The 16,838-nt window shown below is 46.7% G+C and overlaps 1 protein-coding gene across 1 annotated transcript in view; it reads right to left on the minus strand.

Moving 5' to 3' along the window:
• Positions 1–16,838, minus strand: part of PEX6 (peroxisomal biogenesis factor 6) — a 195,307-nt gene that overhangs the window by 166,446 nt on the left and 12,023 nt on the right. The window lies entirely within an intron of this gene.

Consider the following 16,838-nt stretch of genomic DNA (forward strand, 5'->3'; position numbering starts at 1 on the left):
TGGAAGTGATTCCCAACCAGTGTGTCATAAGAACATGCCATACTGGGTCCGTCAAGCCCAGCATCCTGTTTCCAAAAGTGGCCAATCCAGGCCATAAGAACCTGGCAAGTACCCAAAAACTAAGTCTGTTCCACGTTACTGTTCCTAGTAATAGCAGTGGCTATTTTCTAAGTCAAGGTAATTAATAGCAGGTAATGGACTTCTCCTCCAAGAACTTATCCAATCCTTTTTTAAACACAGCTATACTAACTGCACTAACCACATCCTCTGGCAACAAATTCCAGAGTTTAATTGTGCGTTGAGTAAAAAAGAACTTTCTCCGATTAGTTTTAAATTTGCCACATGCTAACTTCATGGAGTGCCCCCTAGTCTTTCTATTATCCGAAAGAGTAAATAACTGATTCACATTTACCTGTTCTAGACCTCTCATGATTTTAAACATCTCTATCATATCCCCCCTCAGCCGTCTCTTCTCCAAGCTGAAAAGTCCTAACCTCTTTAGTCTTTCCTCATAGGGGAGCTGTTCCATTCCCCTTTATCATTTTGGTTGCCCTTCTCTGTACCTTCTCCATCACAACTATATCTTTTTTGAGATGCGGCGACCAGAATTGTACACAGTATTCAAGGTGCGGTCTCACCATGGAGCGATACAGAGGCATTATGACATTTTCCGTTTTATTAACCTTTCCCTTTCTAATAATTCCCAACATTCTGTTTGCTTTTTTGACTGCCGCAGCACACTGAACCGACGATTTCAATTTGTTATCCACTATGACGCCTAGATCTCTTTCTTGGGTGGTAGCACCTAATATGGAACCTAACATTGTGTAACTATAGCATGGGTTACTTTTCCCGATATGCATCACCTTGCACTTATCCAAGGTACTTGCCAGGTTCTTATGGCCTAGATTGGCCACTGTTGGAAACAGGATGCTGGGCTTGATGGACCCTTGGTCTGACCCAGTATGGCATGTTCTTAAATTTCATCTGCCATTTGGATGCTCAATTTTCCAGTCTCACAAGGTCTTCCTGCAATTTATCACAATCTGCTTGTGATTTAACTACTCTGAACAATTTTGTTTCATCTGCAAATTTGATTACCTCAGTCATCAATTTTCTTTCCAGATCATTTATAAATATATTGAAAAGTAAGGGTCCCAGCACAGATCCCTGAGGCACTCCACTGTCCACTCCCTTCCACTGAGAAAATTGTCCATTTAATCCTACTCTCTCTGTTTCCTGTCTTTTAGCCAGGCACATTGGTGTGCTTTCAGACCTCATCAGGTGTGTTACAGAAAAGTCACCACTGCTTGATGTTCAGATCCAGACCAACACCTAGACTCTGCTCTCAGCACCATACGAGACACCAGTGGTAGTTGGAATGCCTTTCTGAGATCATGTGTATTCATGCATGACCCGTCTTCCTAGCTACTGTAGAGCCCTGGAATTTGGTAATTAAAGGGCAGCAGTAGTGAAGGAACTCTGGCAATCACATGCGCCAGTCAGGGTAGCTGAGCTGCCTGTACCACACCAACTTCTCCCTTTCCTGTGGGAGCTGGTGCATCGTGACAGGTAGATATGCTTTGCTGCCCCTCTCCTTTCACAATCTGAATGCGAGACCGGTGCAGCTTTCAGCACCTTCCTTAGCTCTCTCTTTTGATCATAAGAGTCCTCTCCATGTCCACATCACGTGTTCCGTGGAGGTTGGTGAACCACATTTTTCTGTTAACATAGGCATGCCTTGAGCATGAAAAAGTTGAGAAATACTCCAATATTCAACATCATGTAACTGGATAAATTTAGTCTTATTTGACTAAGTGGCACCATTTCAATATTTGGCCACATTCAGCAGCCGCCACTTATCTGGGTAAGGAAGGGGCAGAACAGGCAGTGTTCTGGGACAGAACTGCCACGCTGGCTAACTTAGCTAGATAAGTACCAATATTCAGCCTTATTTGGCTAAGTTAGCAAGATAAGTGAGACCTGCTATTCTGCTGGTCTAAAGTTAGCCAGATAAATCTATCCAGCTGTTACAACAGCCAACTATATTCACAACTTGGCAAAGTTAGCCAAATAACTTTATCCAGCTAACTTGCTCAGCCAGCTAGCAGCTGAATATGAACCTCTGGTTTATGGATTTTTCCTCCAGGAACTTGCTAGATGCCTTGACCACATCCCCTGGGAACAGATTCCAAGAATTAATTGTGCATTAAGTAAAGAAAAATACTTTCGCTAATTTGTTTTAAATTTGCTAACTGCTAGTTTCATGGAGGTTCCTCTAGTTCTAGTACTATTTGAAAAGGTAAATGACTGTTCCCTATTTATGTATCCCATCCCCACTCATGATTTTAAAAACTTCTATTACATCCCCTCTCAGCCATCTGTTCTGCAAGCTGAAGATCCCTAGCCTATTTAATCTTTCTTTATATGGAGCCATCCCATTTATCATTTTTGTTGCCCTTTTCGAGTTATGCTATATTTTTCTTAAGATGGAGTGACCTGCATGCATTTCTCAAGGTGTGGTCACATCATGGCTCCATACAGAGTGACAATGATATTCTCCTCCAAATAATTCCTAACATTCAAATTGCTTCCCCCCGCCCGCAGCATACTAAGGATGTCGATGCACTGTCCTTAGTGGCTCCAATATCCCTTTCCTCAGTACTGAACTAAACGTATTGTGGATTATTTTTCCCTAGGTGCATCACTTTGCATTTGTCCACAATACATTTCTTTTTTTTCCAAAATCGTTTTTATTGTGCAAGACAAGACAAGACACAATAGCAACTGTGAAATGGTATGGTACATTATTGCTGAGAGATACAATGCAGTAAAGTCAACAACACAATTAGGCAATATGCATAATCTCCAAAATGTAGCACACTCCCGTCTTTCAGCTTTTTATTTTTGATAATAACCCCTAATACCACATCCCATCCACAAATTCAACCCTCTTGTAACTACTCAACACACATATGCAGAAAAAATGAGATTGGAAATGCATTCTGCTGTTTGAAGTATAGTAGTGGTCGCATGTGGGCCCTTGCCCATGGTACGACTTCTAGGGTTGATGTCATGAGTTCGAGGACTTGGAGGTAGTCCCATACCATGGGGCAAGCCCCGTTCAACAGTTTTCTCAACTGGTCCATCAACTTCCTTCTCCTTGCAGGGGAAAAAATGACCTTGTCCTGTTGGGTGTCGAACCGGACTCCCAGGTATTCCAGAGATTGGGAGGATTGCAGACAGCTCTTGGTTGCATTGACGACCCATTCAAGGTTCTCTAGGAGATTCTTGACTCTGGTGGTCGTCTGATGACTTTCCTCTGGCGATTTTGCCCTGATCAGCCAATCGTCCAGATATGGATGAACGAGGATTCTTTCTTTCCTCAGTGTCGCCGCCACTACTACCATGATTTTGGTGAATGTCCGAGGGGCTGTAGCTAGCCCGAAGGGTAGCGCTCGGAATTGGTAGTGATGGTCCAGGATCATGAAGTGTAGGAAGCGCTGATGATCGTGATGGACCGGGATGTGCAGATAGGCTTCTGACAGGTCTAGGGGCGGCCTGAAATTCTCCCGGCTGTACCGCCCTTATGACCGAGCGTAGGGTTTCCATGCGGAGGTATGGTACCCTCAGGTAGCAGTTGACCAACTTGAGGTCCAGAATGGGCCGCTACGTTCCCTCTTTCTTGGGGACGATAAAATAGATGGAATAGTGCCCAGTATTTCGTTGGTGCGTGGGCACGGGTGTTATAGCTTTTAAGGCGAGCAATTTAATTAGTGTGGTTTCCACTGCTGTCCTCTTGGAGGGGAAATGGCAGGGAGATTTCACAAATTTGTCTGGAGGGATGCTGTGGAAGTCCAGAAATTATCCTTCTTGAATGATAGTTAGGACCCACTTATCTGACGTTATTGCGACCCATCTTTGGTAGAATCGGGCAAGCCTGCCCCCTATGGCTTCTTCCTGTGGATGGGTCTGTTGATTCTCATTGTGGGGTGCGGCTGGGGCCTGGACCTGAGCCGGCTCTTCTCATGTTGTGTTTGTTCCGAAAGGATGGACCCCTGCCTGCGGGGCGAGGTGCTTGGTATGTATTCTGGTACGGTCTGAAACGCTGTGATCCTCTGCCCCTGGGTGTTTGGGGAGAGGGGCGTTGGCTTCTCTTGATCTTGTCCTCCGGTAACCGAGGTACTGGAGATTCGCCCCATTTGTCGGCTAATTTCTCCAGTTTGCTTCCGAACAGGAGGGTTCCTTTAAATGGCATTCTCGTGCGTTTCGTCTTGGAAGTCGAGTTGGCTGACCAGCTTCGGAGCCAGAGTTGCCTTCGGCTGCCACAATGGATGAGACTCCCCTGGCTGAAGTGCGCACCAGGTCGGAGGTTGCATCCGTGAGGAAGGATATTGCTGGTTCTAATGTTTCAACGGGCGTGGTTGTGTTCCTGGCCTGTGACAAGTATGCCCGTGTCACCACGGCACAGCAGGCAGCGATCTGCAGTGACATAGCTGCTGCCTCAAATGACTGTTTAAGGATGGACTTCTGACGTCTGTCTTGGGCATCCTTGAGTGCCTTTCCTCCTTCGAGTGGAATGATGGTGCACTTTGTGACTGCGCAGACCATGGCATCCACTTTGGGAAACACCAAAAGATCTTTGGCTGAGGGTTCCAGTGGATATAGGGCTTCTAGGGCCCATTCTCCCTTGAAACTGGCCTCCGGGGCATTCCATTCCAGGTTGATCAGCTGTTGTATGGCTTGCAGCAATGGGAAATGGCGTGAGGCCTGATGGAGCCTAACCAGAAGAGGGTTCGTCTTTGGCTCCACTGTGGCGCTTGTGCCTGGGATGGCCAGCTCCCTCAGGCTCCTGGTCACGAGGTCTGGTAGTTCGTCTTTGGAGAAGAAACGCATCATGGTTCAGTATGGTTCCATTCCTGGAGGAATTTCTCCTTCCTCCAGAGAGTCTTGGTCTTCCTCCGAGGTGTCAGTGTCCTCTAAGGTTAGGCTTTTGTCCAGGGGAGGCACGTCTCTGGGAGGCCGAGAATGGCCTGGGGGGTTTGGGTCCTCTAGTGGAGGCTGTGGCATCTGTGGCGCCGATTGCGCCTGGACAAAGGTTTGCAGACCTTTAAAGAATTTCACCCAGAAAAAGGTTTCTGGGTCTATATTGAACCCAGCGGCGTTCCCCGAGGGCCCCGTCTGGAGGGCCGAGCTGGGGATAGAGAGGTCCGGGGTACTTTCAGTGGATCCGGATTCCTGTACTGGCTTGGGGGGGGGGGGGGGGGGGGGGACGACCTTGCCCTGGTTCTCCCAGCGCCGTCTCGCACTGTAGGCACAGGGCAGTAGCCTCTTCCTGCTGCGCAGCTCTTACATGACAGGCTGGGCAGAGGGCTTGTGCTTTAGCTTTCGTGGCCGGTGGTGCCATGGTTTGTGCGCGTAGGGGTGTTCAAACCTGGTCTGTGTGTTCCCAACACCATCATAAAGCCCACCCTCTCTCTCCTCTCCTAGTAGTTCTTCACTCCCCCCTCAGACCCACTCTCTGAAATTATTGCCTAATTATTGTTAGCTACATTATTTATCTTTTTATGCTACAAAATACTCTGTAGGACATATCGCTGTAACCCATCTTAGTCATATTACAAGCATTTTAGGTAACCCTATTTATGATGTTGTTAAACTATAAGATACAAGACGCTCTCTATGACATAATGTTGTTCCTGTTTGTTCCCTTTTCTGATAAAGTTACTGTAAGAAGTAATCATGTTATAGTATAAGATACTCTGTAGACATTCTGTTCTCGTTCCAGTATTAAACATTACTGTAAGAATTCTCTCTGAATTTGAATTTAAAATGTAAAACAAGAATCAATTTTGAAGTTATAATGTAAAATAGGAAGGACTCATCCTCCTAGAACTAAGTTGCAATGTAAACCGATCTGATATTCCAGATCGAACACCGGTATATAAAAACAAACAAATAAATAAATAAATAGATATGCGCACGCCGGGAGGCTTAGATATGTGCTCTGGGTGCGCCGAGGGTGTGTGTGCAGGCTGTGAAGATATGCGGGCAGGCCGGTATGTGCACACCGCTGTGCGCGCCCGGCACCCTTGTGCGCATGGCACCTATATGCGCACTGCTGTGCGTACATATGTTATGCGCTCGGCTCGCCGCTGTGCACATGGCTCAGTTAGGTGGACAGTACGGCTATCAAGGGGGGGGGGAAATGGCGCTGGCAACCACGCAAGTAAGATGGCGACCCCCCTGGAGGGTCTCCATTTGGGAGGACCCTCGAGCCGGATCAAGGTCTAGCCTGGACAGGGCTGCTCAACCCAATGGGACAGACGCCATCGGGCAATCTGTGCGGCTATCCGAGCCTCGGAGACCGGAGACTTAAGAAAGCTTTCTACCTTACCTTGTCTCAGCGCTTCCCGGTCTTGTGCCGGGCGGTCTCAGACTGTGGGGGGAGAGGGGAATACCTTCACTGCCGTGCTCTGTCTTGCACCCGCTGCCTCTCAGCCGCTCCCTCCTGGGGGCTAAGTCCATGCCAGGAACCAGCTGCCGGACCGAGGCCTACCTCTGAGGGATCTCGGAAATCACCTCAGGAATTCTCGACTGGGGGAGGGACCCTTCGGTATCACCGCAGGAGAGCGGGGCTCGTCTTGTAGAGGTAAGATTTTGAATTTTCTTTCTTCTTTGGTTTGGATATCCTAATGCTGAGCAAGCATGTGTAGAGTCCCAAACTGCTAAGGAGATGGAGAAATACTGAAGAGCAGAGCTTCCTGCAGGGGTATATATAGGGCTGACATCAGATTGAAATCGGACTCCGTCTCCAACTGCTATCAGGAGCACACTATACCCATTGGTCCTGAGTCCATCTGCTACATGCTAGGAAAGTAGATTCTTCCATACTTGCACTTGATGGGCAATCCCATCAATAGCTCCCTAAAATAGGACTCAAAGAGACCCTAATTCCAGAGGTATCCAGACCCCCAAATATTTAATTCTGTGTACATTCCTGTCATTTATCTACTAAGGACGAAGATAAGGGCATAGCTTCTGACTTACCTAAACTTATACTAAGACCTGTAAATGACATAGGTAGAAAAACATCTCATAATAGGTCCCATAGCTTAAGTAGCATTATTCAAGAAAAGTAAGATGTAATCTGCAAAGACAAATAGTTTAGTTCCTTACTGCCAATTGTTATTCCAGTAATATCTGTGGCTTCCTGAATTCCAATAGCTAGAGGTTCTATAGTTAATATAAAAGGGAGAGGGGACAAGGGGGGCATCCCTGTCTTGTTTCTCCCTCCAATGAAAACCTCCTCAGACAGCACCCTATTAGCAAGCATATGTGCCCTAGGATTGGTATATAGCAGTTGGACAGAAAATGAAAAAGAAACCTCTATGCCAAACTTAACCAACACCCAAAACAAACTGCCAGTTGACCTTATCATAGGCTTTTTCTGCAATCAGGCTGATGATCATTCTTGCCTCATGAAATAACCCCTCTCTGCTCAATATCACCAGTACTTTCTGAACATACCATATCTACATAGTACAAACCCCATCTGATCAGGACCTACCAATGAGGGAACTACCGTCTCTAATCTCACCGGCAAGATAGAGGCCAGCATCTTAGTATCCACATTTAGAAGTGATATTGGATGACAGGATGCAAAACTACCCAAATCTCTCCCCTTTTTAGGCAAGACTATAACCAACACCTGGTTCATAGAAGAGGAGGCAAAACCATGCTTAAGAGTGTAATTATGCATACATTGTAAAGTTTGCAACAATTGAAACTTGAGAATTTTATAAAATTCCAGGCCAAAACCATCCATCCCAGGTGCTTTCCCCCTTTGAGGCAATTAAAGGCCCTGAACACCTCTATATATGAGATAAGCATATTCAACTTTGTCAATTGTTCCTGGATAACTCTAGATAATGGTATGCCCTGAAATATTGTCTCTTGCCTCAGGATCAGAGGACTCAGCACTGTACAATTTTTTATATGTCCAAAAGATCTCCAAAATTGCTTTTGAGTCAGTGAGAGGAAGACCACTACCATCTCTGAGACCTGTAATATATGTTTTCTACCTTGCACCCTTTATCAAATGAGACATCATGTTGGATTAATTATTAACCCCACTGAGCCTCTCCCATCGCCAGTATCCTTCCAGTTACCAGTTATCTGATACCATTTATCGAAAGGTTCCCATATTTTCCCATACTTTGCTAATGTGTCCCTGCGATAAACAGTTATTTTCTCCATAGTCCTAATACCCAAGAGTTTCGTGACCACTAGCAATACAGGAGGGGAATCCTTCCTTTTCCACCATTGTGCCACTCCCAATCTCGCAACAATAGCCAGATACCGAAGTAGCCGCACATTACATAATCCCTCTTCTTCTTTCCACAAACCTAAAAGCCAAAGTTCGGGGCGTAATGGTGGCTCCTCCCTTAATATTTCCTTGGCTAGCTCCTGAATATTAAGCCAAAAAGCTTGTATGGCCGGGCAAGCTCACCAAATGTGGAAAAAAGATCCTTCAGCTGCGCCACAGCACCAACAGGTGTTTGATATTTGGGGATACCATTTTGCCAAGGTCAAAGGTACCACCTGTACAGCAGTTTATATTCATTTTCAATCATTGCAGCTGACATCGAATGCCTCCCTAGCCCCATAAAACAGGTATCCCACCAGTCAGGTTCCCATTCGTCCCCGATGTCCCTAGCCCAAGCTCGAAGATGGGCAGCATTATAACTCCCCTCATCCTCCAATAATTTATAGATTTTAGATATTAATTTGGGTGGTTTCTTAGACAGAACACAAAAACCTTCCAGTAAGGATGCACCCCACCCAATATCCCGCACAACAATAGTACATAGTACTATTGTTGTGCGGGATATTGGCGCCCGGTACATAGTACCGGTCGCCAAAGGGAACTCGGAGCAGACAGGAGGCGCCCAAGTAAGAACAGGCCAGAGCCTGAAAATCCAAGACCAGAGTAGATTCAGCAGAGTCGTGGTAGAGCAGACTGGGATCAGGGCAGGTGGCAGGCAAGGAGATGTGACAAACAGACATGGGTCAAACCGGAGTCAAGCAGAGGATGGTCAGGCTAGGCGATGGTCAGTCCAGGAGTCAAGCAGGAACGTAGACAGATGAAGCAGGGGTAAAGCCAGGTATCAATCAGAAGCGTGGACAAACAAGGAAGACGCAGAACTCAGGAGCAGGAACTGGTACCAGAAACAGATGAAGCAGGAACAAACTGGGAAGCAGAAACACAGAGGAACGCAGGAACAAGCAACTAAGCACACGACAAGCGTGGAGACCTATTGCCAAGGCAGGGCAACAGTGGCTGGGCCCGGCCTTATATACCAGGACCCAGTGACATCATCATCTGGGGCCACAGGGTGGTTTCCCGCCGCGGCCCCTTTAAAATTAGCCCGGTTGCACACGCGCCTAGGGAGAGGTGTGGCGCGAGACGGCAGCATCTCCCCATGGACCAAGCAGGGATGCCCACCACGGAGCAGGGACATCCGCGGAACAGCTGGGAGCAACAGGAGCAGCCCGAGCACAGAGGCGGCTACCCACAGCCGCAAGAGAGGTGGAACCAGGCACTGGAGCAAACGGGGGTAAGTCTGCCCCAACCGTGGGCATGCTGCAGCTGGCACACGCAACAAAAAGACTGGAAACAGAGTAGGATTAAATGGGCAATTTTCTCAGTGGAAGGGAGTGGACAGTGGAGTGCCTCAAGGATCTGTACTAGGACCTGTGCTTTTCAATATGTCTATAAATGATCTGGAAAGAAATACGACGAGTGAGGTTATCAAATTTGCAGATGATACAAAATTATTCAGAGTAGTTAAATCGCAAGCAGATTGTGATAAATTGCAGGAGGACCTTGTGAGACTGGAAAATTGGGCATCTACATGACAGATGAAATTTAATATGGATAAGTGCAAGGTGATGCATATAGGTAAACATAACCCATGCTGTAGTTACATGATGTTAGCTCCTAATATGGAACCTATCACCCAGGAAAGATCTAGGAATCAGTGGATAACACATTGAAATCGTCTGTTCAGTGTGCTGCGGCAGTCAAAAAAGCAAACAGAATGTTGGGCACTCAATAGTGTTGTTGTAACGACAAGAAGTGGGAGGAATACATACATATTTTGTAGTGAATATTTCTTTAATACACATTCAAAGAGTACCATACAGTTTTGGCTAATAAATGCAAGTACATTTTTGAAGTTAGGTTTATTTAGCATGCCTTTCATACTTATAATACATAAAAACAGCAAATCATTGAGAACCTTTTGCCTTTGCACATTCTTTTCTAGTATAAAACTTATTTGTTGACATTTTTTTCAGGATCCTAGTCTCAGTACCCCCAATCTATTCCTCATACATCCATTCTTTTTATTGCACCAACCTTTAAGCGTAACACTCAACATCACCTCTATTCTAATGACACTTGTCAGTATTATTCAAGGCCTATTATGTTTGCATAGTGGTTGAGAATCATTTCTTCATTCACACCTCACAGAGGCAGAGAGATGACTTCTAGCAATAGGAACAAGAAATACTGCTGTTTGAAGAAATTTCTATTATTACATTTCGGCACAAGTTCCTCAGGAACCTTTAGTACTGTGCACATTCAACTTTTCAGCATAAATTTTCCCTCAATGAAACCTGTCCATGCCTTAATAATTTCACATATGGCATGTGTCCAACCTTTTGACATAACGTCCCCCATGCCTCAGTAATTTCACATACAGTGTGCCCTTAGCCTTCTCTGGCTACACATATCCTTCTTGAAGAAAACTGTTCTTTTATTTTTTTATATACAGACATTTGATTGAGATATCACATCGGTTTACATATAAATACAAATAAGACTTGGCCTGCTAATGTTTACTGAAATTGTGAAAACAAAATAAGTGCAGATAACTTCTTAGGTCCCAGTTCACAAAAATATTTATTATATTCAATATGGCAACCCCACGTTAATGAATTGATTTCTGCAAGGAGTCCCCCAACACGCACTAATTGTGCTGAGTGCAGTACCTGCTCCAGTAGCTGTATATTGGACTGCTAATTTGTACAAAATAACTTAGAAACTTTACATGGAACTATTAAGTTAAGTAAGATATGGGCTTCTTATTTTTACAAAATAACTTAGTAACTTGGTGGCTTGAAGACTTAACATAATAACTTAATTTAACTTAAACTTATTAACAAAGATTTTAACAGAAGGTGCGAATATGCGTTAACAGAGAAACTGAAGAAATTACGGAGTCATTTGGAAATTACATCGAGAGTGAGAAACCATATTTTTATAATGGGCATAGGGGGACCCTTTAATGGAAAGGCTTCGAACTTAGTGATTTGTTCCTGTCTGCGAATATTAATGGAGTTTTTCCTGGGGATTCAAGAGGCAGAGTGATGGAATTTTGGTGGTTGCAGGTGCGGTGGGGGTTAGGTCTCTGGAGAAAAGGCTTTTTGGAAGAGCCATGTTTTCAGATGTTTTTTGAAAATTTGAGTCGAGGGTTCGGTTCTAAGTTGCGATGGTAGATTGTTCCATAGGGAGGGTCCAGCAACTGATAGGGCGTGTTTCCTGAGGATAAGTGCACTGTTTTTTGGGGGGGAGGATTGAAAGGAGCCCAGATTCGGTGGAATGAAGACTCCTTTGGGGGGTGTAGAGTTGGAGGGATGTGTTTACCCAGTCCATCTTGTCATTGTTCAGTTTTTTTGTGGATAAGTGTTAGGGTTTTGTATTGAATTCTGAAGTTGATGGGTAGCCAGTACAGGTCCTTGAGGATGGGTGTGATGTGGTCAGATCTTTTGCTGTTTATGAGGGATCTTGCAGTGGCATTTTGGAGTAGCTGCATTGGTCTGAGGGTGGAGGCTGGGAGGCCAAGAAGGGTGTTGCAGTAGTCGAGAACTTGGAGAAGAGTAGAGATTGGAGGACGGTTCGATAGTCTTGGGAGTGGAGAAGTGGTTTGAGTCGTTTTAGGATCCGTAGTTTGAGGAATCCATCTTTTATCATTGTGTTGATGTGTTTTTTGAGGTTAAGTTTGTTGTCAAGTACAACGCCAAGGTCTTTTACTGATGGGGTTAGCTGTTTCTCCGTGTGGGTTGGTGCGGAGTCGAGGGAGAGAGGTGTGGTGTGGTTGTTTGTTATGTATAGGATTTCAGTCTTGTTTTGGTTGAGAGAGAGAGAGAGAGACAGTTGTGAGAGTAGTTGAGTTATTTTAGCTAGAAGTTTGTCCCAAATTTTTAGTGTGCTTTCAAGGGTTTTATTTAGGGGGGGAGTAGGATTTGTAAGTCATCCGCATAGAAGCCTGACTGACAGGAGTTTGCAGAGAGAAAGCAGGTATATGTTGAAGAGGGAGGATGAAAGGGATGAGCCTTACAAGATGCCGTGTGGGAGGGGTATTTGGGAGGATTCTGTTGTATTTATTCTTATTTTGTAGGCTCTGTCTAAGATATGATTTGAACCATTTGAGTGTGGTGTCACATAGTCCAATTTCTTTCAGTCTGTTTAATGGTGTTTCGTGGTTGATGGTGTCAAATGCGGCGGAGATGTCTAGGAGTATCAGAAGGAAGGATTGGCCACAGTCAAGTCCTCGTAGGATTGTGTCTGTGAGGTATACCAGGGCATCGATCCCCTGGGACTGGGGTTCCTGCCTGTGGCTGAAGTACCTGGGTACTTGAGCGTTGGACCGGCTTGCCAGAAGGTCCATGCCTGGTGTTCCCCACCAGTTCACTATCATTTGGAATGCTGCGGTCGACAGCTTCCAGTCTTCTGGTTCTAGACTTTCTCTGCTGAGGTAGTCCGCCGTGATGTTGTCTTTCCCGGCAATGTGGACGGCCGAGATCTCCTGGAGATTTACTTCCGCCCACGACATTAGGGGGTCTATTTCAAGAGACACCTGTTGGCTTCTGGTTCCCCCCTGGCGGTTGATGTAGGCCACTGTTGTTGCGTTGTCCAACATTACTCTGACCGCTTTGTCTCGGAGTCTGTGAACGAACCGTAGGCAGGCTAGTCTGACTGCCGGCCCTTCTAGACGGTTGATGTTCCATCCCGACTCTTCGGCGTTCCACTGTCCTTGGGCAGTTAGCTCCTCGCAGTGTGCTCCCCATCCTCATAGGCTGGCGTCTGTGTAGAGCAGGGTCCAGGTTGGTGAAGATAGTCTTGTTCCCTGGCTCAGGTGGCTGGCCTGCAGCCACCATCGTAGCTGGGTCCGGACTCTGCCCGGGAGTGGTAGACGTATGGAGTAGTTCTGAAACAGTGGATTCCATCGTGATAGAAACGAGCACTGTAGGGGGTCTCATGTGAGCTCACGCCCATGGCACTACTTCCAGTTTGGATGCCATCAGCCCAAGGACTTGTAGGTAATCCCATGCTGTGGGGTGGGGTTCGCTCAGCAGGATTTGTAACCGGTTCCTCAGTTTTGATATCCTCGTTGAAGTCAGGCTGACCTGGTCTTCTTTGGTGTCGAATCGGACTCCTAGGTATTCTAGAGACTGTGAGGGCTGCAGACAACTTTTCTTTGGTTGACCACCCATCCTAGGCTCTCCAGTAGAGTTTTGACTCTGTTGGTTGCTTGGTGGCTTTCCTCTGGGGATTTCGCCCTGTTCAGCCAATTGTCTAGGTAAGGATGTACGAGGATTCCTTCCTTCCTCAGTGTTGTCGCACCACCACTATGATCTTGGTGAACATCCGGGGTGCTGTGGCTAACCCGAAGGGTAGTGCCCGGAACTGGTATTGACGGTCCAGGATTTTGAAGCGTAGGAAGCACTTGTGTTCCTGATGAATTGGGGTGTGTAGGTAGGCCTCTGAAAGATCCAGGGATATGAGAAACTCTCCTGGTTGTATCGCCCTTATTACTGAGCGTAGGGTTTCCATGTGGAAGCGGGGAATCCTCAGGTGGCGGTTAACTGACTTGAGGTTCAGGATTGGCCGGAACGTCCACCCTTTCTTGGGGACGATCAAATAAATACTGGGCATTATTCCATTTATTTTTTGTGGAGGCACTGGGGTTATGGCCTCGAGGGCCAGTAGTCTGGTCAGTGTAGCTTCCACTGCCACCCTCTTGGAGAGGTCGTGGCAGGGGGATTCCACGAACTTGTTTGGAGGGGTTCGTAGGAAATCCAGATAGTACCCCTCTCGATTAATGGCTAGGACCCACTTGTCCGAAGTTCTCTCGAACCATCTGTGGTAGAATAGAGCTAGTCTGCCCTCTATGCCTTCTTCCCTTGGACGGGTCGGCTGAATCTCATTGTGGAGTGCGGCTGGGGCCTTGACCCGAGCTGGTTCCCCTCTTGTTGTGCTTGTTCCGAAAGGACTGGTTCCTGCCCATGGGGCAGGGTGCTTGAAAGTTGCTTCTGTATGGATTGAAGCGCTGTGAACCTCTGCCCCTGGAGGACCGGGGTAAGGGTTGCTAGTTTCTCTTATTCCTTTCCTCCGGTAGGCGCAGCATTGGGGACTCATCCCATTTGTTGGCCAGTTTTTCTAGTTCGCTGCCGAATAGGAGGGATCCTTTGAAGGGCATCCTTGTGAGACGCGTTTTGGAAGATGCGTCGGCCGACCAGCTTCGGAGTCAGAGTTGTTTCCTGGCAGCCACAGCTGATGACACTCCTCTGGCTGCTGTGCACACCAGATCGGAAGCAATGTCCGCAAGGAATGATACTGCTGGTTCCATGGCTTCCCCAGGTGTGTTGTTCCTGGTCTAAGAGAGGCAAGCACGTGTCACTACGGTGCAGCAGGCAACGTCAAAGGATTGCTTAAGGATGGATTCCAGACGCCGGTCACAAGCATCTTTGAGCGCTGCTCCTCCCGCCACTGGGATAGTAGTGCGCTTCGAGACCGTGCAGACCATGACATCCACTTTTGGGCATGACAGAAGGTCTTTGGTCGCCGGGTCCAGGGGGTACATGGCTGCCATAGTTCGTCCCCCTTTGAATGTGGATTCTAGAGCACTCCATTCCAGGTCGATCAGCTGCTGGACGGCTTGTAAATAGAGGGAAATGGCGGGAGGTCTGGCGGAGGCCCTCTAGCAGGGGATTCGTCTTAGGCTCCCCCGAAACACTTGTGCCCGGGATAGCGAGCTTCTTCAGGCTATGGGTGACCAGGTCAGGGAGCTCGTCCTTGATGAAGAAGCGCCTCATAGTTCGGTGAGGCTCTGTCCCTGGGGGGGGGTTGTCCGTGTCCCCATAAGTGGGGCTTCTGGGCAGTGGAAACATTTGTCTAAGCCTAGAGGGGCCTGGGGCATAAAGGTCCTCTGGTGGAGGCTGTGGCTGTTTTGCCGGAGGCTCCGTCTGCATGTGGATGAAGGTGTGTAGCCCCTTGAAGAATTCCACCCATGAGATAGATGCTGGGTCCAAGCTCAGGGGCGTTGAGTCCCTGGGGGTCCCCGTCTGAGGGGGTGTCCTGCTGGGATTTGCTAGGTCCGGGGTACTCACTGAGGAGCTAGAACCTGGCCCTGGGTGGGACTGGATCTCCCAGGGCCTCCTCGCACTGAGCGCACAGGACATTGGCATCTTCACTTTGTGCTGCTCTGATATGGCATGCTGGGCAGAGGCCTTGCGCTTTGATCTCCGTTTCCGGTGGTGCCATGGCTATAGGCGCAGAAACCCTTATGCGCTCCGGCGAGTCTAAGATGTGCGTGCGGGTTGTGCGCGTAGTTGTGCGCCTGTCGCAGGTATGCGCTCAGCCCGGTAGGCAGCTACAAAAGTAAAAAATGTCCAAGAGGCGTGGTCATTGTTAAAAAATACCATTCTAGAAGCACAGTCCAGATGTATTCCACACATTAAGAAAGGTGGAAAGAAGGCAAAACGATTACCGGCATGGTTAAAAGGGGAGGTGAAAGAAGCTATTTTAGCCAAAAGATCTTCATTCAAAAATTGGAAGAAGGATCCAACAGAAGAAAATAGGATAAAGCATAAACACTGGCAAGTTAAATGTAAGACATTGATAAGACAGGCTAAGAGAATTTGAAAAGAAGTTGGCTGTAGAGGCAAAAACTCACAGTAAAAAACCTTTTTAAAATATATCCGAAGCAGAAAGCCTGTGAGGGAGTCAGTTGGACCATTAGATGATCGAGCGGTTAAAGGGTCACTTAGAGAAGATAAGGCCATCGTGGAAAGATTAAATGATTTCTTTGCTTCGGTGTTTACTGAAGAGGATGTTGGGGAGGTACCCGTAATGGAGAAGGTTTTCATGGGTAATGATTCAGATGGACTGAATCAAATCACGGTGAACCTAGAAGATGTGGTAGGCCTGATTGACAACCTGAAAAATAGTAAATCACCTGGACAGGATGGTATACACCCCAGAGTTCTGAAGGAACTAAAAAATGAAATTTCAGACCTATTAGTAAAAATGTGTAACCTATCATTAAAATCATCCATTGTACCTGAAGACTGGAGGATAGCAAATGTAACCCCAATATTTAAAAAGGGCTCCAGGGGTGATCCGGGAAACTACAGACGGGTTAGCCTGACTTCAGTGCCAGGAAAAATAGTGGAAAGTGTTCTAAACATCAAAATCACAGAACATATAGAAAGACATGGTTTAATGGAACAAAGTCAGCATGGCTTTACCCAGGGCAAGTCTTGCCTCACAAATCTGTTTCACTTTTTTGAAGGAGTTAATAAACATGTGGATAAAGGTGAACCGGTAGATATAGTATACTTGGATTTTCAGAAGGCGTTTGACAAAGTTCCTCATGAGAGGCTTCTAGGAAAAGTAAAAAGTCATGGGATAGGTGGCGATGTCCTTTCGTGGATTGCAAACTGGCTAAAAGACAGGAAACAGAGTAGGATTAAATGGAAAATTTTCT

This window comes from Rhinatrema bivittatum, chromosome 3 (assembly GCF_901001135.1).
Source record: "Rhinatrema bivittatum chromosome 3, aRhiBiv1.1, whole genome shotgun sequence".
NCBI classification, from domain to species: domain Eukaryota; kingdom Metazoa; phylum Chordata; class Amphibia; order Gymnophiona; family Rhinatrematidae; genus Rhinatrema; species Rhinatrema bivittatum.